Source organism: Nomascus leucogenys, chromosome 13 (genome assembly GCF_006542625.1).
Source record: "Nomascus leucogenys isolate Asia chromosome 13, Asia_NLE_v1, whole genome shotgun sequence".
Classification (NCBI taxonomy): Eukaryota; Metazoa; Chordata; class Mammalia; order Primates; family Hylobatidae; genus Nomascus; species Nomascus leucogenys.
Genome location: NC_044393.1, coordinates 48,985,438 through 49,009,389, shown reverse-complemented (window position 1 = coordinate 49,009,389; position 23,952 = coordinate 48,985,438). Strand labels below are relative to the sequence as shown.

Here is a 23,952-nt window from a genome sequence, read left to right as displayed (position 1 = left end):
TTACAAGTTTCCTTCATTTGGTGAGTCAAAGGAACATTGTCCTCATTACTGTATTTCCTGGCCAGGACACAGGCTGGGGAATCAACGGAGTAATGGAATTTCTACACTGTCTTTCATTTTTAAGAGCTCCATACAAGCATGTGGCACCAAACTTATTTCTCTTTATCTTGATTTAAACTGTATCCAAGGCCAAGAGGTGAATGTTACTTGCTTTACTTCTTAAATTATGAAATTTGTCCTAAAATTCCTATAGTTATTCCTCCACATTCCTCATTATCTCAAACTGACTTCACATAAATTTTGATCATTGTGAATTTCATAGAGACTATAGGTTCAACTACAAGACAGATAAAATTTTAATCAGCGAACAGCTAAAGAGGCCTTTTGGTGCTCATTATATATTGGATAAGTAATCTTGAGTTGAGGTACAGGAAAAAACTATAGAATTATTATAATGCTAAGAAGAAAATTTTAAAAGCTTATACCTATATTTTTTTTCTAAGACTTATAATTTCTTAAGGAAGAACAAGGTCAGCATCTTAAAAGCAGATTATTTTTGTTATAATTAATACCGAAGTAGTAAAAGAAATAAAGAAGATTATAATGAAAGACATGCCTAAGGATGAGGATTCACTTAGGATAAATACTGCTATCTGGTGGGACAGCCTAGATGTATAAAAAAGAGAAATTGAGATATGCACAGCGCTATGTATTATTAAGGTTGGAGTCAGGGAAAAGATATGTTATTATGATGGGTTAACAGACCACCATTTCAAGAAGATAAAAATAGGAAGACCTTAGTGTCTACACTTGGATGAATTGAGAGGCAGTTTGAAAACAGGAAGCCAGTGAACCAGAGAGAAGCCACTGGGATAACTCCCTTGGAAAATTAGGATCAATAACTAGATAGTTTCATAAAATCTGGACATATTTTAGAAATAAAGTCTTCATCAATAGACATGGAATATTCACTGAGTTTTAAATTGACAGAGCTGCTGCATGAAGATAGACAAATATGGCAAGTATTCTAAGGGTAGAGGTCTGGAGAATTCACAATGTTAAGTTCCCAGAAGGATATGAGTAGTCATTACAGAAGCCATGGAAGTCACTACTGCACTGAGAACAGGTTTGGATTAGATGTTGATCTGATGGGAGGTAACATCTGCATGGAATACCACTTAGGAAGGTGAGTGCCATCATTTGTTTAATTAATGGATACTTTTGGTTGGAACAGAATTTAATGAATTCTTATGTCATTCGAGGGAAAAGCCCAATGTACAATCTAGAACATTTTAGGAAAATTAATTTCAGATACTGAAAGTACCTGAAAAAAAAGAATGAGAACCAAATGATGCAGCTGAGCATTGGCACCACTTGAACAGTGATCAAAAGGAAACGATTAGGGAAGCAGTTCACATTTTGAATTTTTCTGAACCAGCTTGAAAAGACCTGAGGAAAGCAGAAGAAAAAAACAATATGTAACACTCTTAAAAGGAAAAATAAAGCAGAAAAGAATATTTCTCTTGCCATTGAAGTCAAATTAGCCCTGATAGTTAAAGGCCAAGGTTGGTAGTTCCAAGTTACCTTAGGATAATGAAGTTTCTATGGATCACAATCTTTCCACACCTTGTCCAAAATACCATAAAGATTTAAAGAACAGTTAACTTAAAACATCAATAACTTACATTTGCCACATAGAGAACAGAAGATATAAATTCCAATTTATGAGTAAAAGAAGGAATAAGCAACTAAGACTACCAGAGCCCACACTTGTATATAAGTCTGGAGGGAGCTGTATGACGTGTGAGTAGTGGGCAGCAGTGGTGAAATCCAGGAAACATTATCAAGAGTTCACCTACAGAAACAGAGAACCACACCCTGAGTAGAAACTATCAACAGCCTTCTTGGGCTTAGAAGACTACGTAGCACAGTCAACAGGAAGATAAAGAAGGGGCTTGAAAAGGCAGTCTTAGTAAAGTATCTTTGAAGAGAGTTACGAATTGGGATGACTTGCTACTGGTTTGGGTAGTTTCAAGCTTGTCTCTGAGGAAGCCTGGAAGTCAAATATTGACCTTTGAACAAGAAGGAAATGAAATAAACTAGCTGTCTATGTATAACATGCAGCATGAAGTCTGAAATTCCCCTGGAGACATGCTGTACTAGCTTGCTATCTATACTGCTTAGTGAAAATGTATAGATTGACAGTTACACATGGTTTAATAAGTCATAAAGCCTAGGTTTTATCTAAGTGATTGATGTGGTGTAAAAGACCACTTAGCAAATTTTTACCTTGGCATAAGTGAAGCTAATGAACTCACAGATGAAATCAGGTATCTTTTATGAAAAAAAGATGTATAATAGTTGCACATATTTTGGCGGTACTATGATATTTTGAAACTTGAAAAATATGGAATGCTTCATAAATTTTCATGTCATTCTTGTGCAGAAGCCATGCTAAACTTCTCTGTGTCATTCCAGTTCTAGTACGTGCTGTCGAAGCAAGTACAAAACCAAAATATCTTGTATTTACCTTGGTGGCTAATAAACCAAAGACGAACCACATCCTATGTGACTGAGATAGGACCCTACAGGGCTGCAATGATAAGTCCTGTTCCTCTACGAATGTCTGCACTTGCTCTCTGTGGCTGTAATGTATCTTTTACCTTTATAAAGCTTTACAAAACTATGTCCTGTGGGGGTCCCATGAGGACTTTCAATTATCTGATAGTGTGTGACTTCTATAGCAGCAGTTGCATTTGGAGTCAGCAGCTGGTTTTAAATAGAGGAAAAGAAGTAGTTGATGACAAACAGCCTACTGGAACAGAATATAATATGAAAATAAAAGCAAACTGCACCTCCACTAAAAAATGATTTCATACATTTAGAAACCACCATTTCCTATTGCTACAGAAGCAGAATCCTTGATATGAGAACTCAGAAAAGCCACCTGCTACCCACCAGCCACATAAAAGAAATATTTTCCTAGTCATTATTCTAGGAGAATGAAATATGGATAAGAAAAAATAAAATCATGGCATTCACGAAAAGCTGAAGATGAAGATCAAAACAGGTTCACAAATGAAAGCACATTAAGTGACACAGACAAAACCTGCTGAGAAGTAAGAGTCTTGCCAGAATTTAAAATATAACAAAACAAGACATTGTATATGTGAAAGAACATTTAAAAACGGAAATTACAAACTTTAAGAAGAGACAGGTAATGAGAGACAGGTAATAGATGTTAAATGGGAAAGGACAAAGTTTGGGAAAGAAAACAATTCAAAATTAACTTGTAAATTAAGATTAAACATAAGATACCCAAAAGATAATAGAAACTACTTAAAGTGTAGTGACTGACATCAAGAGGATAGAAACGAGACCAAACAGACAAATGATACAGTTAGAGAGGAATAAATAGAAGGTAGAAAGACAAAAGACAAAAAAGATGGAATGTACATAACCGATAAAGAAAATACAATTTCCATAGAAAAAGACTACCAAAAGAAGCAATAAAGAATAAAACATAACAATCAAGCAAAGAAACAGAACTAATATTTTTTTAATTAGAATACAAAAAGCTCTCATTTTTAAGAATACCTGGATGTGCATATAAAAAAGATGCACAGTGTGCCTGAGAAAATTGGCCTAGGATGTTAAACAGTAACACCGTGTTCCTAACATTATAAGATTTTAGAGATAACAGGTAAAAACTATAGGCTTCCAATCAAAAACAACAATGCACTGACAAAGTAAAGAAAATTATATTGACATCAGACTTCTTGAGAGGAACGGTAATGCAAGGAGATAATGGCACAGTATTTACCAGACACACATAGGAAGAAGATGTAAGGCAATAATGTTTTATCCAGCCAAGCTTTCTTTCAAGTATGAAGATTTTAAGAAAACAGTTTTAAACATGCAAGAATTTAAGTTTATGAATCTTTCCTAAGCAATCTCCTAGAAAATATGCTTAGACAACCAGGAGCTGATTGAAGAGATTCTGTATAAAATTTTGGTATTAAGCATTGAATAATAAAACTCTATATATAAAGAGAGAAGAAGAGATAGAGGAAGAGGGATGGAGAAAGAGAGGGAGAGAGGAAGGGCGTAACTAAGATTAAATAACAAATATATGCTTTACAAAATAGAAAGAGAAAACTAGGAACAGAAGAGAGAGACAGAAATGGTGAAATAAAATATTATAGAAGATTCCCTAATAAGTAGTGGTTAGGAATCAAATGATAACATTTAAATGCAAGAAACTTGTGTACATTTAAGAGTAATAATACAGCAGTAAGAAAGATAATAAGATTGATTAAAATTAAATGGTGAAGAAGAAGGAAGGAAGAGGAACTAAGTGAATATTTTATTTGTTTCTTGTAGAAATCCATAGATACTCCTAAGGAAAATGGGGAATGAGATACTCACACAACAGTAAACATTATAACCAAAATATAAACTTTTCTATTACTTAAAAAAATAAAAACAAAAGAAAACAAAAAAGTAATTACTTAGTGAATAATTGATTATTATGTGTTTGTAGGCTGAGCTCATTAAAAGTAAAAAATTTCAGGTAGAATGACAGCAAAATGCAACTTTGTATTGTAGACAAGAGAATCACTTTAAAAAGTTTAAGAGGCTACAAATCAAAGAATGGATGAAAAAATAACAAGCAAAACAAAAAAGGAAAGCAGAGATAACAACTTCATATCAAACATAATTAAGGCTAAAAAGTATTAAATGAGAATAAGAGTTATTATGTTATAATGTTATATCTTCACAGCAAAGATAAAACAGATATGAATCCCTAAATGTTATATAATATACAAACCATTTTTATAAAAGAGATTCTACAGATGGTTCATTAGAAACACACTAAGGTAAGAGAATTTAATACAATAAAACTGTCTTAGGTCAAGAGTAAAAGTATTATGTGAGAATCTAGATAGAATCTGTTTATATCTACATAATTTATTGAGATATTCACCCCAATATTAAAAATATAGCTTCTAACCAATTGCACATGAAAATATTTTGAAAAATAAAAATTGTAGACCATAAAGAATATCTCGACAGATTACACAAAATTGAAAAGGAAACAATGTTCACTGACCAAAATACAACCTTTTACATAGAGATTCAATGACCCTCTATAAACAAGATCTTATGGGATATAGTTAAAACAGTACTTGAAAGAAAATTCATAGCTAAAAATATTCATTTTATTTAAAAATGAAAAAATGAAAACAGTAAATTAAACATCCCACTCAAAATGTCAGGGGCCAGAAAAGGCAAACCAAAAGAAAGAGAAGAAAGGAATTCATAAAGATAAAAGAAGGGAAAAATTAACTAAAAAAAAAAAAAATAATTCTTTTATAACAAAACAGGCTCAATTCCATTCCAAGATGGCCAAATAGGAAGAGCTCCGGTCTGCAACTCCCAGCATGATCGATGCAGAAGATGGGGGATTTCTGCATTTCCAACCGAGGTACCTTGTTTATCTCACTGGGACTGGTTGGACACTGGGTGCATCCCACGGAGGTTGAGCCGAAGCAGGCCAGGGCATTACCTCACCCAGGAAGCACAAGGGGTCAGGGGATTTCCCTTTCCTAGCCAAGGGAAGCCATGACAGATGGTACCTGGAAAAATGGGACACTCCCTCCCAAATACTGCGCTTTTCCAGTGGTCTTAGTAAATGGCACACCAGGAGATTATATCCCGTGCCTGGCTCGGTGGATCCCACGCTCACGGAGCCTTGCTTACTGCTAGCACAGCAGTCTGAGGTCGACCTGTGAGGCAGCAGGCTGGCAGGGGGAGGGGCATCTGCCATTGCTGAGGCTTGAGTAGGTAAGCAAAGCGGCCAGGGAAGCTTGAACTGGGTGGAGCCCACCACAGCTCAGCAAGGCTAGCTGCCTTTGTAGTCTCTACCTCTGGGGGCAGGACATAGCTGAACAAAAGGCAGCAGAAACTTCTGCAGACTTAAATGTCCCCGTCTGACAGCTCTGAAGAGAGCAGTGGTTCTCCCAGCACAGTGTTTGAGCTCAGAGAATGGAAAGACTGCCTCCTCAAGTGGGTCCCTGACCCCCATGTAGCCTAACTGGAAGACACCTCTCAGTAGGGGCCAACTGATACCTCATACAGGCGAGTGCTCCTCTGGGTCGAAGCTTCCAGAGGAAGAATCAGGCAGCAATATTTGCTGTTCTTCAATATTTGCTGTTCTGCAGCCTCCACTGGTGATACCCAGGCAAACAGGGTCTGGAGTGGACCTCCAGCAAACTCCAACAGACGTGCAGCTGAAGGACCTGACTGTTAGAAGGAAAACTAACAAACAGAAAGGAACAGCATCAACATCAACAAAAAGGACACCCACACCAGAACGTTATCTGTAGGTCACCATCATCAAAGACCAAAGGTAGACAAAACCACAAAGATGGGGAGAAACCAGAGCAGAAAATCTGAAAATTCTAAAAGCCAGAGTGCCTCTTCTCCTCCAAAGGATCACAGCTCCTTGCCAGCAATGGAACAAAGCTGGATAGAGAATGAGTTTGACAAATTGACAGAAGTAGGCTTCAGACTGTCGGTAATAAAAAACTTCTCTGAGCTAAAGGAAGATGTTCGGACCCATTGCAAGGAAGTGAAAAACCTTGAAAAAAGATTAAATGAATGGCTAACTAGAATAAACACTGTAGAGAAGACCTTAAATGACCTGATGGAGCTGAAAACCATGGCACAAGAACTATATGACAGATGCACAAGCTTCAATAGCTGATTTGATCAAGTGGAAGAAAGAGTATCAGTGATTGAAGATCAAATTAATGGAATAAAGTGAGAAGAGAAGTTTAGAGAAAAAAGAGTAAAAAGAAATGAACGAGGCATCCAAGAAATATGGGACTATGTGAAAAGACCACATTTACATTTGATTGGTGTACCTGAAAGTGACGGGGAGAATGGAACCAAGTTGGAAAACACTCTACCGTATATTATCCAGGAGAACTTCCCCAACCTAGCAAGGCAAACTAACATTCAAATTTAAGAAATATAGAGAACACCACAGAGATACTCCTCGAGAAGAGCAACCCCAAGACACATAATTGTCAGATTCACCAAAGTTTAAATGAAGGAAAAAATGTTAAGGACAGCCAGAGAGAAAGGTCGGGTTACCCACAAAGGGAAGCCCATCAGACTAACAGCAGACCTCTCGGCAGAAACTCTACAAGCCAGAAGAGAGTAGAGGCCAATATTCAACATTCTTAAATAAAAGAATTTTCAACCCAGAATCTCATATCCAGCCAAACTAAGCTTCAGAAGTGAAGGAGAAATAAAATCCTTTACAGACAAGCAAAAGCTGAGAGATTTTGTCACCACCAGGTCTGCCATACAAGAGCTCCTGAAGGAAGCACTAAACATGGAAAGGAACAACCAGTAGCAGCCACTGCAAAAACATGCCAAATTGTAAAGACCATTGATGCTAGGAAGGAACTGCATCAACTAACGGGCAAAATAACCAGGTAACATAAAAATGACAGGATCAAATTCACACCTAACAATATTAACCTTAAATATAAATGGGCTAAATGCCCCAATTAAAAGATGCAGACTGGCAAATTGGTTAAAGAGTCAAGACCCATCAAGTGTACTGTATGCAGGAGACAAATCACTTGCAGAGACACAAATAGGTTCAAAATAAAGGGATGGAGGAAGATCTACCAAGCAAATGGAAAACAAAAAAAAGCAGGGGTTGCAATCCTAGTCTCTGATAAAACAGACTTTAAACCAACAAAGATCAAAAGAGACAAGGCCACTACATAATGGTAAAGGGATCAATTAAACAAGAAGAGCTAACTATCCTAAATATATATGCACCCAATACAGGAGCACCCGGATGCATAAAGCAAGTCCTTAGAGACATACAAAGAGACTTAGACTTTCACACAATAATAATGGGAGACTTTAACACCCCACTGTCAACATTAGAGATATCAATGAGACAGAATGTTGACAAGGATATCCAGGACTTGAACTCAGCCCTGTACCAAGTGGACCTAATAGACATCTACAGAACTCTCCACCCCAAATCAGCAGCATATACATTCTTCTCAGCACCACATCACACTTATTTCAAAATTGACCACATAGCTGGAAGTAAAGCACTCGTCAGCAAATGTAAAAGAACAGAAATTATAAGAAACTGTCTCTCAGACCACAGTGCAATCAAACTAGAACTCAAGATTCAGAAACTCACTCAAAACCACTCAACCACATGGAAACTGAACAACCTGCTCCTGAATGACTACTGGGTACATAACAAAATGAAGGCAGAAATAAAGATGCTCTTTGAAACCAACGAGAACAAAGACACAACATACCAGAATCTTTAGGACACATTTAAAGCAGTGTGTAGAGGGAAATTTCTAGCACTAAATGCCCACAAGAGAAAGCAGGAAAGATCTAAAATGGACACCTTAACATCACAATTAAAAGAACTAGAGAAGCAAGAGCAAACACATTCAAAAGCTAGCAGAAGGCAAGAAATAACTAAGATCAGAGCAGAACTGAAGGAAATAGAGACACAAAAAACCCTTCAAAAAATTCAATGAATCCAGGAGCTGGTTTTTTGAAAAGATCAACAAAATTGATAGACCACTAGCAAGACTAATAAAGAAGAAAACAGAAAAGAATCAAACAGACACAATAAAAAATGATAAAGGGGCTATCACCACTGATCCCACAGAAATACAGACTACCATCAGAGAATACTAGAAACACCTCTATGCAAATAAACTAGAAACTCTAGAAGAAATGGGTAAATTCCTGGACATATACACCCTCCAAAGACTAAACCAGGAAGAAGTTGAATCTCTGAATAGGCCAATACCATCCTCTGAAATTGAGGCAATAATTAATAGCGTACCAACCAAAAAGAGTCCAGGACCAGACAGTTTCACAGCCGAATTCTACCAGAGGTACAAAGAGGAGCTGGTACCATTCCTTCTGAAACTATTCCAATCAATAGAAAAAGAGGGAATCCTCCCTAACTCATTTTATGAGGCCAGCATCATCCTGATACCTGGCAGAGACACAACAACAAAAAAAGAGAATTTTAGACTAATATCCCTGATGAACATCAATGCGAAAATCCTCAATAAAATGCTGACAAAACAAATCCAGCAGCACATCAAAAAGCTTATCCACCACGATCAAGTGGGCTTCATCTCTGGGATGCAAGGCTGGTTCAACATATGCAAATCAATAAACATAATCCATCACATAAACAGAACCAACAACAAAAAACACATGATTATCTCAATAGATGCAGAAAAGGCCTTTGACAAAATTCAACAGCCCTTCATGCTAAAAACTCTCAATAAACTAGGTATTGATGGAACGTATCTCAAAATAGTAATAGCTATTTATGACAAACCCGCAGCCAATATCATACTGAATGGGCAAAACCTGGAAGCATTCCTTTTGAAAACTGCCCTCTCTCACTACTCCTATTCAACATAGTGTTGAAAGTTCTGGCTAGGGCAATCAGGCAAGAGAAAGAAATAAAGGGTATTCAATTAGGAAAAGAAGTCAAATTGTCCCTGTTTGCAGCTGACATGATTGTATATTTAGAAAACCCCATTGTCTCAGCCCAAAATCTCCTTAAGCTGATAAGCAACTTCAGCAAAGTCTCAGGATACAAAATCAATGTGCAAAAATCATAAGCATTCCTATACACCAATAACAAACAGAGAGTCAAATCATGAGTGAACTCCCACTCACAATTGCTACAAAGATAATAAAATACCTAGGAATCCAACTTATAAGGGATTTGAAGGACCTCTTCAAGGAGAACTACAAACCACTGCTCAATGAAATGAAAGAGGACACAAACAAATGGAAGAACATTCCATGCTCATGGATAGGAAGAATCAATATCATGAAAATGGCCATACTGCCCAAGGTGGTTTATAGATTCAATGCCATCCCCATCAAGCTACCAATGACTTTCTTCACAGAATTGGAAAAAACTACTTTAAAGTTCATATGGAACCAAAAAATGGCCCAGTTGTGGTGGCTCATGCCTGAAATCCCAGCACTTTGGGAGGCTGAGGCGGGTAGATCACCTGAGATCGGGAGTTTAAGACCAGCCTGGCCAATATGGCAAAACTCCCTCTACTAAAAAAACAAAAATTAGCCAGGTGTGGTGGTGCATACCTATAATTCCAGCTACTCAAGAGGCTGAGGCAGGAGAATCACTTCAACTCGGGAAGCGAAGATTGCGGTGAGCTGAGATTGCACTTCTGTACTCCAGCCTGGGCAACAGAGTTAGATTACATCTCATAAATAAATAAATAAATACCAAAGCAGATGCAGTGGTGCATTCTGTGCCTGTATTCCCAGCTGCTACTCAAGAGCCTAAGGCAGGAGAATCACTGGAGCCCAGAAGCTTAAGGCCAGCCAGGACAACATAGTAAGAACCTGTCCCTAAAACAAACAAACAAAAACAGCCCAATAGACATTTCATCACACATCATACAACCACTTTAGAAAAATAAGAAATTGATGACATGGATACAAAAACCACCAAATAAATTTTTTATCTTGAGACAATAAATAAATTTTTAAAATCCACTACATGAAAAAATTATTTTTTACAAAAAAATAGTTTACTAATACTGAGCACACACATGTAGAAGAAACCAATTTTTATTTTATAAAAAGAAAAAGTTCTCAAAGAGTTATTTGTATAAGGAACAACATACAATCATGGATTCATAGAGGAATTTCTCAAATCTATAAAGGCTAGATAATCCTAATGTTATTGTGGACATTTCCAGACCATAATTTAAAAAAAAAGAAAAGAAAAGAAAATGAGGAGTACCACCTCCAAATCACTCTAAAGCAAATAGCTAAACCTGATAAATATTGTGCACAAAAGAAAATTGGCAATCAGTTACACCTGCAAGCACTTATGCATAAAAGTTCTAAATAAATATTCAAAACATAAAAACATTAACATTAAAATAAGACACATCATAATCAAGAGAATTTTATTCCAGGGGTGTAAGCACCCTTCAATATTGTATTATCCATTAATATAAAAACTCATATTCTTTTATGTAAGGATAAATAGCTTGATAGTGTCTCAGAGATGCTAAAAAGGCATTTGACAAAAAAAAACTATTTTTATTACCAACGAAACCATCAACAAATAGGAATTAATACACATATCATGAAAATGACAAAAATGTATATTTCTCAGTTCAAAGGTTAGCATCTGACATTGCAGTGAAGCACTGCCAGTAGTCAAAATCAGAAATGAGACAATATCACCTGCTGGGTGTGATAGCTCACACCTGTTTGAACATTGTATTAATGGCATTAGCCAATGCAATGGTATAAGAGAAAGCAAATAGAGGCTTAACAGTATAAAAGGAAGAACTAAAACTCTATTTGTAGATGATATATTATGAATCAAGAAAAACAAAACAATAAATTTACCATGCTAACAGGATATAAAATTGACATACCAAAATAATTACCTACTTATCTGTGAATGATGACCAGCTAGACAATGTATGGGTAAGAAGAACCTATTTACAACAGATTTTTAAGTACTTATGATAAAATATACAAAATATAAAAATGCAAATGGGGATAACTTGAACCATTTCTGAAAAACACAAAAGCAAAACTTGAGCAAGTTGAAAGACATACCACAATCTTGGAGAAGGATATCCAACATCATGAAGATATCAATTTTCTCTTATTCAATATGAACATTTAACACAAACTCAATAAAAATAGCACCAGTGGTTGTTGTTTCTTTTTCTGAAATTAGACATCTTAAGTACAGCAAATGTAATTGTTACCTACCCCTCTTAAACCCAAACTTCATTCCTTCCATTCTCTTATACTCTGATCCACTCAATCAGCAAACCCTATTTTCAATTTCAAAATATATCTCAAATGCATCACTGCATTCCTTCTCTAATACCAGTATCTAAATCTAAATTGTCATCTCCTGTCTGGATTTTAGTGGTAATGATAGCAGTGGTGGCCCATCTGGAGTAGCCACTGCCATGACACCAGCTGAAGTGGAGGAGGCACAACCAGGGCTGCCCGATCCATGGAGTCGGTGGGAGCTAGGAACAGGTGGAAGACCTATCCCCTTCCAAGTTGGAGAGGCAGGATCTCCACCTACTCGGGTGCAGCTGCAGCTGCCCAGCCGTGGCTGCAGACCCAGGAATCTCTGCACCTTCTGAGGCCTAGGAAGCCTACCTGCCCCCACAAGCTTGGAAGTGCCTGCTCCCACTGCCTGGCCTCTCCCCGCTGCGGGTGCCCACTCTGATTTCAGAGCAAAGTTGTGGCTGAGCCCCCACACTGTAACAACCTGGCCAGGTGTGTGCTTACTTGGGGCAGTGCTGACACACCAGCCCCCTGCCACCTCAGCCCCTTACAGACTTTGGGTGCCAACAAGCAGGGGAGGAAGCCTGGGGGATGCTAAAGGCTGTTCAGCGTGAGCCTGCAGGCACACCTTGGCATGAACAGCCTGGGCACTTTGGGCACCATGGATGGAAGGTTAATGGTGGAAGAAGGCAGATAGGCTCCTGGGCAGAAGGGGCAGGTTCCTGGTGAAACCTCACCTCAGGCCAGGGATGGCCTGAGGCCTGGAGGACCGGCTGCCAGTTCTGTAGACCAGAGTGAGAACTTATGATGCTTTTTCTGGCCTTCTCAAGGCCGCCTGTCCTTCTCAAGGACAAATTAGCATGCACTTCCTCCCCTCTGAAGCCCATAGAAACTGTGAACGCGGCAACTCAGGCAGACGATGGGAGGACCTTTCCATGGAGAGTAACTACCCACTGTGGGTCTCCTCTCTGCTGAGCACTGAGCAGATGACAGGATACCTGCCTGTGGGGAGGATCTACCCACTCTAGGTCTCCTCTCTGCTGAGAATGGAGCAGACAATAGGACTATCTGCCTGCAGAGAGCAGCTACCCACTGCGGGTCTCTTCTGAGCTGTTCTGTTGCTCAGTAAAACACCTCTTCACCTTGCTCACCCTCCACTTGTCCACATACCTTAGTCTTCCTGGACTTGGGACAAGAACTCAGGACCCACCAAATGGCAGGACCAAAAGAACTGTTACACAAACGGAGCTGAAACACACCGCTTGCTCACCACATTGTGGGTGACGAGAAGGAGAGAAGAGAGAAGAGAAGAGTTGCAGCCTCATCGCTGGTGACGAGAAGGAGAGAAGAGAGAAGAACTGAGGCCCAGACCTAGGAGCTCCCCAAGACAGGGCTGTAACACCCACTTTGCGGCTCTGTGATCCCTGGCATCTCCAAACTTCCGGGTACCACCATGTTACCCCGTGCCAGCTGTAGAAGCTGCTTGTGGTACACCTGGTCCAGCCACAGCCTCACAGGAAGCCAGCACCCATACGGGTGCCTGGAGATGCCCACCCTGCCACAGCCAGCATGTCTAGCTGTGCGCAGTAGCCAGACCCATGCTTGCTCGCTCACACATCCCTCACCACTCCATGCCTGGCTCACCCTTGGCAGATGTGGGATCCAGGCCAATAGCATGAGCCAAGCACAGCCTGCCAGGCCAAGTGGATGAAATGAGTTCAGTGGGCTCAAGCAAAACTCAGACAATGGTGCCACTGACCACAGAGGTTTCCGGCTGGAAAAGTGACACCCCAAGGATCCCGTAACTTTAGCCTTTTAAGTGGCTCTCCTGAGTCTTTTCTTACTTCTCCAAATCATTCTCCATAAAGCAGCAGCCAAAATATTTTTTAATATAAAATATATTGCTCTAGCACCTAATATCTTCAAAGGCTTATCATTGCAGTTAAAATATATGACTCTTCTTTAACGCTTACAGTTCGTCTCATACAATCTTTTTTAAAAGGTGTATTGTTCATTGACTATGCCAAGCTCTTAACCATAATGTTTCATCTTACTTCCTTGTCTCTACTGAAACCTCTTCTTCCATGGATACACACATTGCTGCTCTCTTCTTCTCGAAGAAGCCTTTCTCACTAACGCATCTCAATCTTTCCCTTTCCACAGACATATCCCAGAGGAATAGGTCTATCCCATTACCTTGTTTATTTTTCTCATAGCACTTATCAAAATCGAAATTTGTTGGAGTTATTTCTTGATTCATTGTTTATTTCCAAACAAACACACATTAGAAACATATTATCCTTCATGGCTAGCATGGAGAAACATTTCTTCCTTGTTCATCTGCCTCCAATTTTAAGATAATATCTAGACCATACTAGACACTCACTAAAATTTTTACTGAAATAAAAATTCTTTCTAAAAATTATTTCTACTACTACTGCTGAGGCCTGTGGGAAACAAACATGTACTGAACAGGTATTGAACCCATGTTTTCTAAAGCCTTTAGGTGCGAGTAATGAGTATATGATATTAAAGAGGAAAACCCCCAGTTAGTTCAAGATGATGTGTTCTTATTGTTCCTTAGGTCATGATTCCTACATAAATGAATATCATTAGTCATAAGTTAAAAAAAGAAATACTCATATGTTTCAATATAAATACTACCACCACATAGCTAAACAAATCAAATTTTTATTTGCCCAATGACATCAATACCCAAAAATACAGTATTGTGTCAAAAGATCTTGAAAAAAGAGATTGTATGAGAAAAATGTAAAGGTATTAGCTAGACTAAAGTGAGAATTATTTCTGAATTTTAACTAGAAACAACAATTTCCACATCACTCTGAATTGTTTTAATATAAGAGGAACCAAATATAAGTAGTAAATAAAATGAAACAGCCTTACACGCAAAGGAAATTTCTGTCCCTCTAAAGCAACAGGAATACCTGATTCAAAATGTTGTGATCAGTGTGGAAGTCTCTTCACTCACATACACGTATGTACAGACCTTAGCCATGGCTGCATCAGATTCTGTGTGGCCAGACTCATTCGCACATTGTTGAGTTCCCAGCCCTAAGTATGTAGAGCATATGCACAGTGCAAGGAAAGATGATATTACCTCTTCTGGTATTGTCTCTTAAAAGAACTAAAATCCTCTCTCAGAAGCTTCTCTCAAGCATTTTTCTTAAATCCTTTTGACCCAAATTGGGTCACATGTCATCAGGGAATGCCAGGTACTGTTTCACTTTGCCTTGTTTCCTTGGCCAGTCACTGGTCACCAGTGTGAGGATATACTTACCCTTAAACTAATCAAGCCCATTTTGAGAGTCCAAGGACAATTTCACCTGATACAAAACAGCCACACAGCCACACGGATAAAGAATGCGGGACAAAAACTCTTTAAGAAGACAAATGGGTGGTGACTTGGGAACCAACATTTTTCAGTAAAGTCTGCAATAATAAATTCCAACTTCTGATCTCCGACATCATAAACTATTTTCACCCATTCCACCACTGGTCCACTTAAGTTCATATCTGTCTGATATTTAATAATGATCTCAACAACTCGAGAGAGCCTTTCTGGTAATATATTTGCATGCATTCTGTGATAATCATGCAAGACTAACTCCTAACAAAGTCACAAAAATGAAAGCTTTGAAACTCAGTAACTTATTGTGTTTTCACAAGGATGAATGATCAGAAAGTATTTGAGGACTAAGCATTCAGTCACAATGGCTGAAAGAATAAAGATTATAAAGTAAGCATGGCAATTGTCCAGCAATTATCTGGTCTCAATTGTTTCCTGAGAATTTTGCCAGTTTCTGTTTGCAAAGCAGTAATTGACATTGTTTAGAGGAGACAAATCATTTTGCATTCCTCTTGGCAGCTTTAAAATGACAAAACAAATTTCCTACAAGACCTTGTTTTTTCTCTAAGTTTATTTCTTGCTGAAATTAAATATCTATGTTTTTCAGTCATTATGAGTCATAAAACAATGCCCAAATATTGACTACTAAAATATTATCTACAAAACCAAACTGAGTTCTTCTAAAGATCTGAGGTCATTCAATGACATTTACCTCCAGATCATAGTAATATCTTCAGTTTTCTAGATGGCAGGTATCTTTTAAGATCATAATGCTGATTCCTGCTATCTAAACAATTGACCCACCTGGAAACAAGGCAATTGAATTATAACAAGGTTTCATGGTATTGTTTAAGATTTGAAAGATCAACTCTATTCAAACTAAAAAACAAAACTGTGATTTAAGAGTAGTATTGAACATTTATTGAACATCTATTATCAGTTAGGCAAAGTATTAAGAATTTACATACTGTAAGTATTGGATAGGAAATTATTAGTCTACATCTATCTATATATATATCACAAAATATTGGATAAAATGTCTTAAGTGCCTTAATGCAAAGACTCACTAATGTGCTTTTTGGCCTTTGTTTTCAAAAAAGTGGTTTTCCAATGAGATAGTCTCTATATATGGAACTTGTCCTACAAAGCATAGCATCAGGAAGGAAACAACTCCAGACCAAGTGCAGTGGCTCACGCCTGTAATCCCAGCATTTTGGGAGGCAGGTGGATCACCTGAGGTCAGGAGTTCAAGACAAGCCTGGCCGACATGGTGAAACCCCATCTCTACTAAAAATGCAAAAATTAGGCGGGCATGGTGGCAGGTGCCTGTAATTCCAGCTACTTGGGAGGCTGAGGCAAGAGAATCGCTTGAACTCAGGAGGCAAGGCTGCAGTGAGCTGAGATTGTGCCACTGCACTCCAGCCCGGGCAACAGAGCAAGACTCCATTTCAAAAAAAAAAAAAAAAAGACACACACAAACAAACAAAAAAAACTCCAAATGATATTTTTTATTTGGTGTTTGATTTTTTTTGAAAAATAGATCTATGTTATTATTATTATTATTATTGAGACAGAGTCTTGCTCTGTCGCCCAGGCTGGAGTGCAATGGCATGATCTCGGCTCACTGCAACCTCCGCCTCCTAGGTTCAAGTGATTCTCCTCCCTCAGCCTCCTGAGTAGCTAGAATTACAGGCCCCTGTCACCATGCCCGGTTAATTTTTGTATTTTTAGTAGAGATGGAGTTTCATCATGTTGGCCAGGCTGGTCTCGAACTCCTGGCCTCTTGATCCACCCTCCTCTGCCTCCCAAAGTGCTGGGATTACAGGTGTAAGCCACCACACCTGGCCACTATTTTTGTAACTAAAATAAATAAAATTGAAACATGAAAAATACCATATATTTATAATAAATGGGGTAAAATTAATAAATGTTTATAAGACATGAAAAAAATACTACTAGTATCTTTGGTTGCTAAGTGCAAAAGAATATTTTATCTGGGTTTTTTGGATGAATAGGACTTTACCAAGCATTATAAATAAAATGGTGTGGAGGGAAGGAATTACATGTATGTATGTCAGTTGTTAATATAACTAGAAATCTATGGTATTGAAAGACAAAACATATCAGGGTAAGGTAATAGAATAACTTATTCTATTAGAATGTAGAAAAACTTATGGTGAGAAATATAATGTGTTAAGTCAATGAATTCAAGGAAACATATCTCTGAGACATTATAGAAAAGCAGATAAGAACAGATAGCTAACACAGTTGCAGTTTAATGGAAGAGAGAAGAAAGTATGAATAATGTCAGCCAACTTCATTCAGAGGAGCTCTGGAGAGGCATTTGGAAGGAGAGAAAGCAGTAGGTATCACAGTAGACCATTAAGGGGATGAATCTGGGTTTAGGAGGAAGAAGTTGTACTATGCCCCAGTGTCTAGGAACACTTAGGGTTCTGCAAACTCATTGTTATGAAAGAAAACATGAGGTTCCAAGGTGACCATTTAGAGAGATGATAAAAAATTAGAAAACAAGCATATTTTGCGATTACCCATGAAATAATGCTATGCAAATGTTCAGTCAGAGTCTAGGTTGGATTTCCCTTTGAAAATAAAACTCTGAAGCACAAAAGAGTTCCTATTTTTAAAAAATAAATTATATTTCCATAAAATTCAACCTCAGCAAGTATTAACATCAATCTAACACTAGACTTGAGTGTTCATTTATATATCAATAGAATTTAGTGGGTCTTTTTAAAAATTAATATATAATTCTATTTCATTTCTGAGAAAAACAACTGTTAAAAAACACCACAAAACACTACAAAAACAGTGATTATAATCTTTTCAAGTTTATAAAGGTTGTATTAGGTTTATGACACATAATCTACTTCTATTCATATTCTTTAAAAGCAATGTGCCTGAATATATGCACATACTCACAGTCTTTTCTCATAAAATTACAGATTAAGTATTACTTTAAAAATCTAGGAAGCTGTTGAATGGATAATTTGTTGACGTGCTACATTTAAGAGTGTACATCCTTGCTTATACTCTTGGCATTAAATAATCATTACTTAGCATTCATAGATAAAACACTTTTGTGTTTTCAGTAGAAATTCCCTGAAAAAGATTCGGTTAATTGCTGAAATATTTCTGGGTAAATAACAAAATATAGTTCATACAAATTACAGAACAAATATGCCACCTGGAGTCTTTGCTAACATTTACTATTTTGTATTTACCAAAATTCTTGGTGTTGTATTAAACTCAGAGTTTTCCAATAACCACCTAGAAATGAACCATTCTCTAGCCATTTGAGACATTTTAACCCAAATTATCTCATCAATTTATAAGATAATGTTCAGTAATACATCTTTCACTAATTTATGCCTCTCTGGAAAAAAATATCTGAGGTCAGGTGGGTGAAGCTACTAAAGACAAAAGCACAACACAATGATACGGAAATAATCTTTGTAAACTGTTTAGACTCCTTCAAATGTATATACATAGGCTTAAATGCCTGAATAATATTGCAGAATTGAACATTTCTTAACTTTTTAAAAATTTTCCAACTATTAAGTTCAGGGGTACATGTGCAGAATGTGCAGGTGTTTTACATAGGTAAATGCGTGCCAGGGTGGTTGGCTGCAGATCATCCCATTACCCAGGTATTAAGCTCAGCATCCATTAGCTATTCTTCCTGATCGTCTCCCTTCTCCCACCCTGCTGCCCTTCAGTAGGCCCCAGTGTGTGTTGTTCCCCACCATGTGTTCATGTCTTCTCATCATTTAGCTCCAAGTTACAACTGAGAACATGTGGTATTTGGTTTCCTGTTCCTGCATTAGTTTGCTAAGGTTGATGGCCTCCAGCTCCATCCATGTCCCTGCAAGGGACATGATCTCATTCCTTTTTATGGCTGCATAGTATTCCATGATATATATGTACCACATTTTCTTTATCCAGTGTATCATTATTGAGCATTTAGTTTGATTCCATGTCTTTGCTATTGTGAATAGCGCCGCAATGAAAATACATATCCATGTGTCTTTATAATAGAATGACTTATATTCCTTTGAGTATATACCCAGTAATGAGATTGCTGGGTCAAATGGTATTTCTGCCTCTAGGTCTTTGAGAAATTGCCACGCTGTCTTCAACAATGGTTGAACTAATTTACACCCCCACCAACAGTGTAAAAGCATTCCTTTTTAGCCACAACCTTACCAGCATCTATTATTTTTTGACTTTTTATTAATAGTCATTCTGGCTGGTGTGAGATGGTGTCTCATTCCAGTTTTGATGTTCATTTCTCTAATGACCAGTGATATTGAGCTTTTTTTCATGTTTCTTGGCCCCATGTATGTATTCTTTTGAGAAGTGTCTGTACATGTCCTTGGCCTACTTTCTGTTTATTTTTTGTAAATTTGTTTAAGCTTCTGCTCGATGCTGGACATTAGACCTTTGTCAGATGGATAGTGTGCAAATTTTTTCTCCCATTTTGTAGGTTGTCTGTTTACTCTGTTGATAGTTTCTTTTGCTATGCAGAAGCTCTTTAGTTTAATTAGATCCGATTCGTCAATTTTGGCTTTTGTTTCAGTTGCATGCAATCTTTGCCAGTATGTATGTCCTGATTGGTATTGCCTAGGTTTATTTCTAGAATTTTTATACTTTAGGGTTTTACACTTAAATCTTTAATCCATATTGAGTTTATTTTTGTATATGGTATAAGAATAAGATCCAGTTTCAATTTTATGCATATGGCTAGCCAGTTCTCCTGGCACCATTTATTAAACAGGGATTCCTTTTCCCATTGTTTTTGTCAGGTTTTTAGATGATCAGATGGTTGTATGTGTGTGGTCTTAATCCTGGGTACCCTATTCTGTTCCACTGGTCTATGTGTCTGTTCTTGTACTACTACCATGCTGTTATGGTTACTGTAGCCCTGTGGCATAGTTTGAAGTTGGGTAGCATGATTCCTCCAGTTTTGCTCATTTTGCATAGGATTATATTGGCTATTTGGGCTCTTTTTTGGATCCATATGAATTTCAAAATAGCTTTTTCTAATTCTGTGAAGAATGTCAATGGTAGTTTAATGGCAATAGCATTAAATCTATAAATAGCCTTGGGCAGTATGGACATTTTCATGATATTGGTTCCTCCTATCCATGAGAATGGGATATTTTTCCATTTGTTTGTGTCCTCTCCGAATTCTTTGAACGTGGTTTGTAGTTTCCCTTAAAGAGGACCTTCACTTCCCTTGTTAGATGTATTTCTAGCTATTTTATTATTTTTGTGGCAATTATGAATGGGAGTTCATTTGTGCTTTGGCTCTCGGCTTGCCGAGACTCTGGCTGCACTTCTCAAAAGAAGACATTTATGCAGCCAAAAGACACATGAAAATATGCTCATCATCACTGGCCATCAGAGAAATGCAAATCAAAACCACAATGAGATACCATCTCACACCCGTTAGAATGGCGTTCATTAAAAAGTCAGGAAACAACAGGTGCTGAAGAGGATGTGGAGAAATAGGAATGCTTTTACCCTGTTGGTGGGACTGTAAACTAGTTCAACCATTGTGGAAGACAGTGTGGCGATTCCTCAAGGATCTAGAACTAGAAATTTGACCCAGCCATCCCATTACTGAGTATATACCCAAAGGATCATAAATCTTGCTGCTATAAAGACACATGCACACGTATGTTTATTGCAGCACTATTCACAGTAGCAAAGACTTGGAACCAACCCAAATGGCCATCAATGATAAACTGGATTAAGAAAATGTGGCACATATACACCATTGAATACTATGCAACCATAAAAAAGGATGAGTTCATGTCCTTTGTAGGGACATGGACGAAGCTAGAAATCATCATTCTGAGCAAACTATCTCAAGGGCAGAAAACCAAACACCGCATGTTCTCACTCATAGGTGGGAATTGAACAATGGGAACACTTGGACACAGGGTGGGGAACATCACACACTGGGGCCTGTTGTGGGGTCGGGGGAGGGGAGAGGGATAGCATTAGGAGATATAACTAAAGTAAATGACAAGTTAATGGGTGCGGCACACCAACCTGGCACGTGTATACATATGTAACAAACCTGCACATTGTGCACATGTACCCTAGAACTTAAAGTATAATAAAAAGAAAGAAAGAGTCTGGCTGTATTTTGGTAGAGCAGCTGTGCTGTGTTGGGTATCCCTCAGCCCACAATCAGTTTGGGCTCTCCAAGGCCCACAGGCTATACTAGCTGAGATGCCCAAGCATCAAAGGTGACAGCCTGCCCCGCCCCCTGGGCACTCCATCCCAGGGAGAAATTAGAACACTGTTGGCAGTAGAACACAGACGAGGGTGGCTGGAGGCCCCAGCTGGAAGGACCCAGTGAGAAGGAATGGATCCGGCTCCCATTAAAAGCTGGGCTGGGCATGGTGGCTCACATCTGTAATCCTAGTGCTTTGGGAGGCTAAGTGGGCCGATCACTTGAGGTCAGGAGTTCGGCACCAGCCTGATCAACATGATGAAACCCTGTCATGTTGGCAGGCACCTGTAATCCCAGCTACTCGGTAGGCTCAGGCAGGAGAATCACTTGAACCCAGAAGGCAGAGGTTGCAGTGAGCCGAGATCACACCACTGCACTCCAGCCTGGGCAACAGAGGGACTCTGTCTCAAAAAAAAAAAAGAAAAAAAGAAAGAAAATAACCTGGAAAATAAGCAACAGCTACATATTATTATGTCTTTTAAAGAGGCTGAAATTTTTTTAAAAATGAGATCCATCTTAGGAAGTTCGAAAAAGAATAGCAGAATAAATCAAAAGAAAGTTGAAGAAAGGAAATAAAAAAATAGTTAATTCTGAAAGAAAGATAAAATAAAAATAAGCCAAGAAGCTAATAAGTGACATCTTAAAATGATTAATACATTTGATAAATAGCTGCAAAATGGATTATGAAAAGATAAGTATATTACATGATATATTAATGAATAAATAGAATGATGTATTAATAATGAATCAAGTAACAGCAGAAATGGATACTTCAATAACATAATAAAATACTTATGCAAATTAGAAAAAATAAAAAAATGCATGATTCCTAGAAAATCATAAATTTCCAAAATTATTCAAGAAGAAATAGGAACCTTGAATAATCCTACTAATCTTAGAGAAATTTAATTCATAGTTTATGTCTTCCCAGGAAGAAAACACCAGATTAGTAATTTATTACTGGTGAGCTACACCAAATATTCAAGAAACAGTTCATTGTGGTCTTACACAAACCCTTTCAGAGGGTAGAAGAATCGTCTCTTAATGGTTTCATTGAATGTGACACATTGAATTCTAACATGCCTTCCCAAAAATCCCGTGGTGCAATTCCCAAAAACTGTTCAATGTAATTAAGTTTACTAGTTAATTGACCTTAAAATAGCAAAACTGTTCTGAAGTATTTAGACAGGTCCGTGTAGTCAAATGAGCCTTTAAAAGCAGCAGAAGAGGCCCGGCGCAGTGGCTGACGCCTTTAATCCCAGCACTTTGGGAGGCTGAGGCAGGATCACCTGAGGTCGGGAGTTCGAGACCAGCCTGACTGACATGGAGAAACCCCGCCTCTACTAAAAATACAAAATTAGCCAGGTGTGGTGGCTCAAGCCTGTAATCTCAGGTACTCAGGAGGCTGAGGAGGGAGAATCGCTTTAACCCCGGAGGCAGAGGTTGTGGTTAGCTGAGATCGCGCCATTGCACTCCAGCCTGGGCAACAAGAGCAAAACTCCATCTAAAAAAAAAAGCAGCAGAAGAAGAAGGCAGAGAGATGCAGCAGAAGAGGACTTCAGATTTGAAGTGCTAAAAAGACTCAATGAGCTATTGCTGGCTTTGAAGAAGGAGTGGACCACGAGTCATATACAGGCAAGCAGGCAGGCTCTAGAAACAGAATAACCCCTGGCCAACAGCCAGTAAGGAAACAGGGATATTTGTCCTGTAATCACAACAGAAGGAAGTAAATTCTTCAACTACCTGAATTAACCTAGAAGTGGATTCTACGCCAGCGCCACCAGAAAAGAGCCCAGGATGGCTGACACCTTGATTTTAGCCCAGCGAAACCCAGAGAAGAGAATCCAGCCATACTATTCCTAGATTTCTTATCTATACAAAATTGTGAGACAATGAATATGTGTTGTTTTTAGCTCTGTACCTAGTTCCACCCTCATGGAAAGCTATTACAGAAGAGAAGCAAACGAGGAGCTCACTCCCACAAAAGTGGCTTCTCCAAGTTTAGATTCTCCTCAACAATCTGCCAAATTTTGTTTACTTTTCAAAGTTTCTAGGTAGTTACATTTTGTATTTTATCCAGAATTTTTCATGATAATCACTGGAAAAAAAAAGTTGTAGTAGGTTCAGTCCATCCTTGTCAGAACTGTAAACATTCTGTCTATTCTTATTTGATAAATGCCTATTAGACCTTCTCATTCAATTATTTATGTCTCTTAATTTCTCTTTAATATTCTCCATATCCTTGTTTCTCCAGTTTGTAAATTTTGGTTTATATATTCAAATATATCTTCAGGTCTTGAATTCTTTCTTTGGCATAATTAAATATGCTTTTTAACCCATTCTTTTTTTTTTTTTTGAGACAGTCTCGCTCTTTCGCCCAGGCCGGACTGCAGTGGCGCTATCTCAGCTCACTGCAAGC

At 38.1% G+C, this 23,952-nt stretch overlaps 1 non-coding gene across 1 annotated transcript; it reads right to left on the bottom strand.

The window, feature by feature from the left end:
- Positions 1 to 2,401: 2,401 nt before the first annotated feature.
- Positions 2,402 to 2,504, bottom strand: LOC115838076. Its single transcript, XR_004033131.1, has one exon. It is a non-coding gene; the product is annotated as a U6 spliceosomal RNA (small nuclear RNA).
- Positions 2,505 to 23,952: the final 21,448 nt, after the last annotated feature.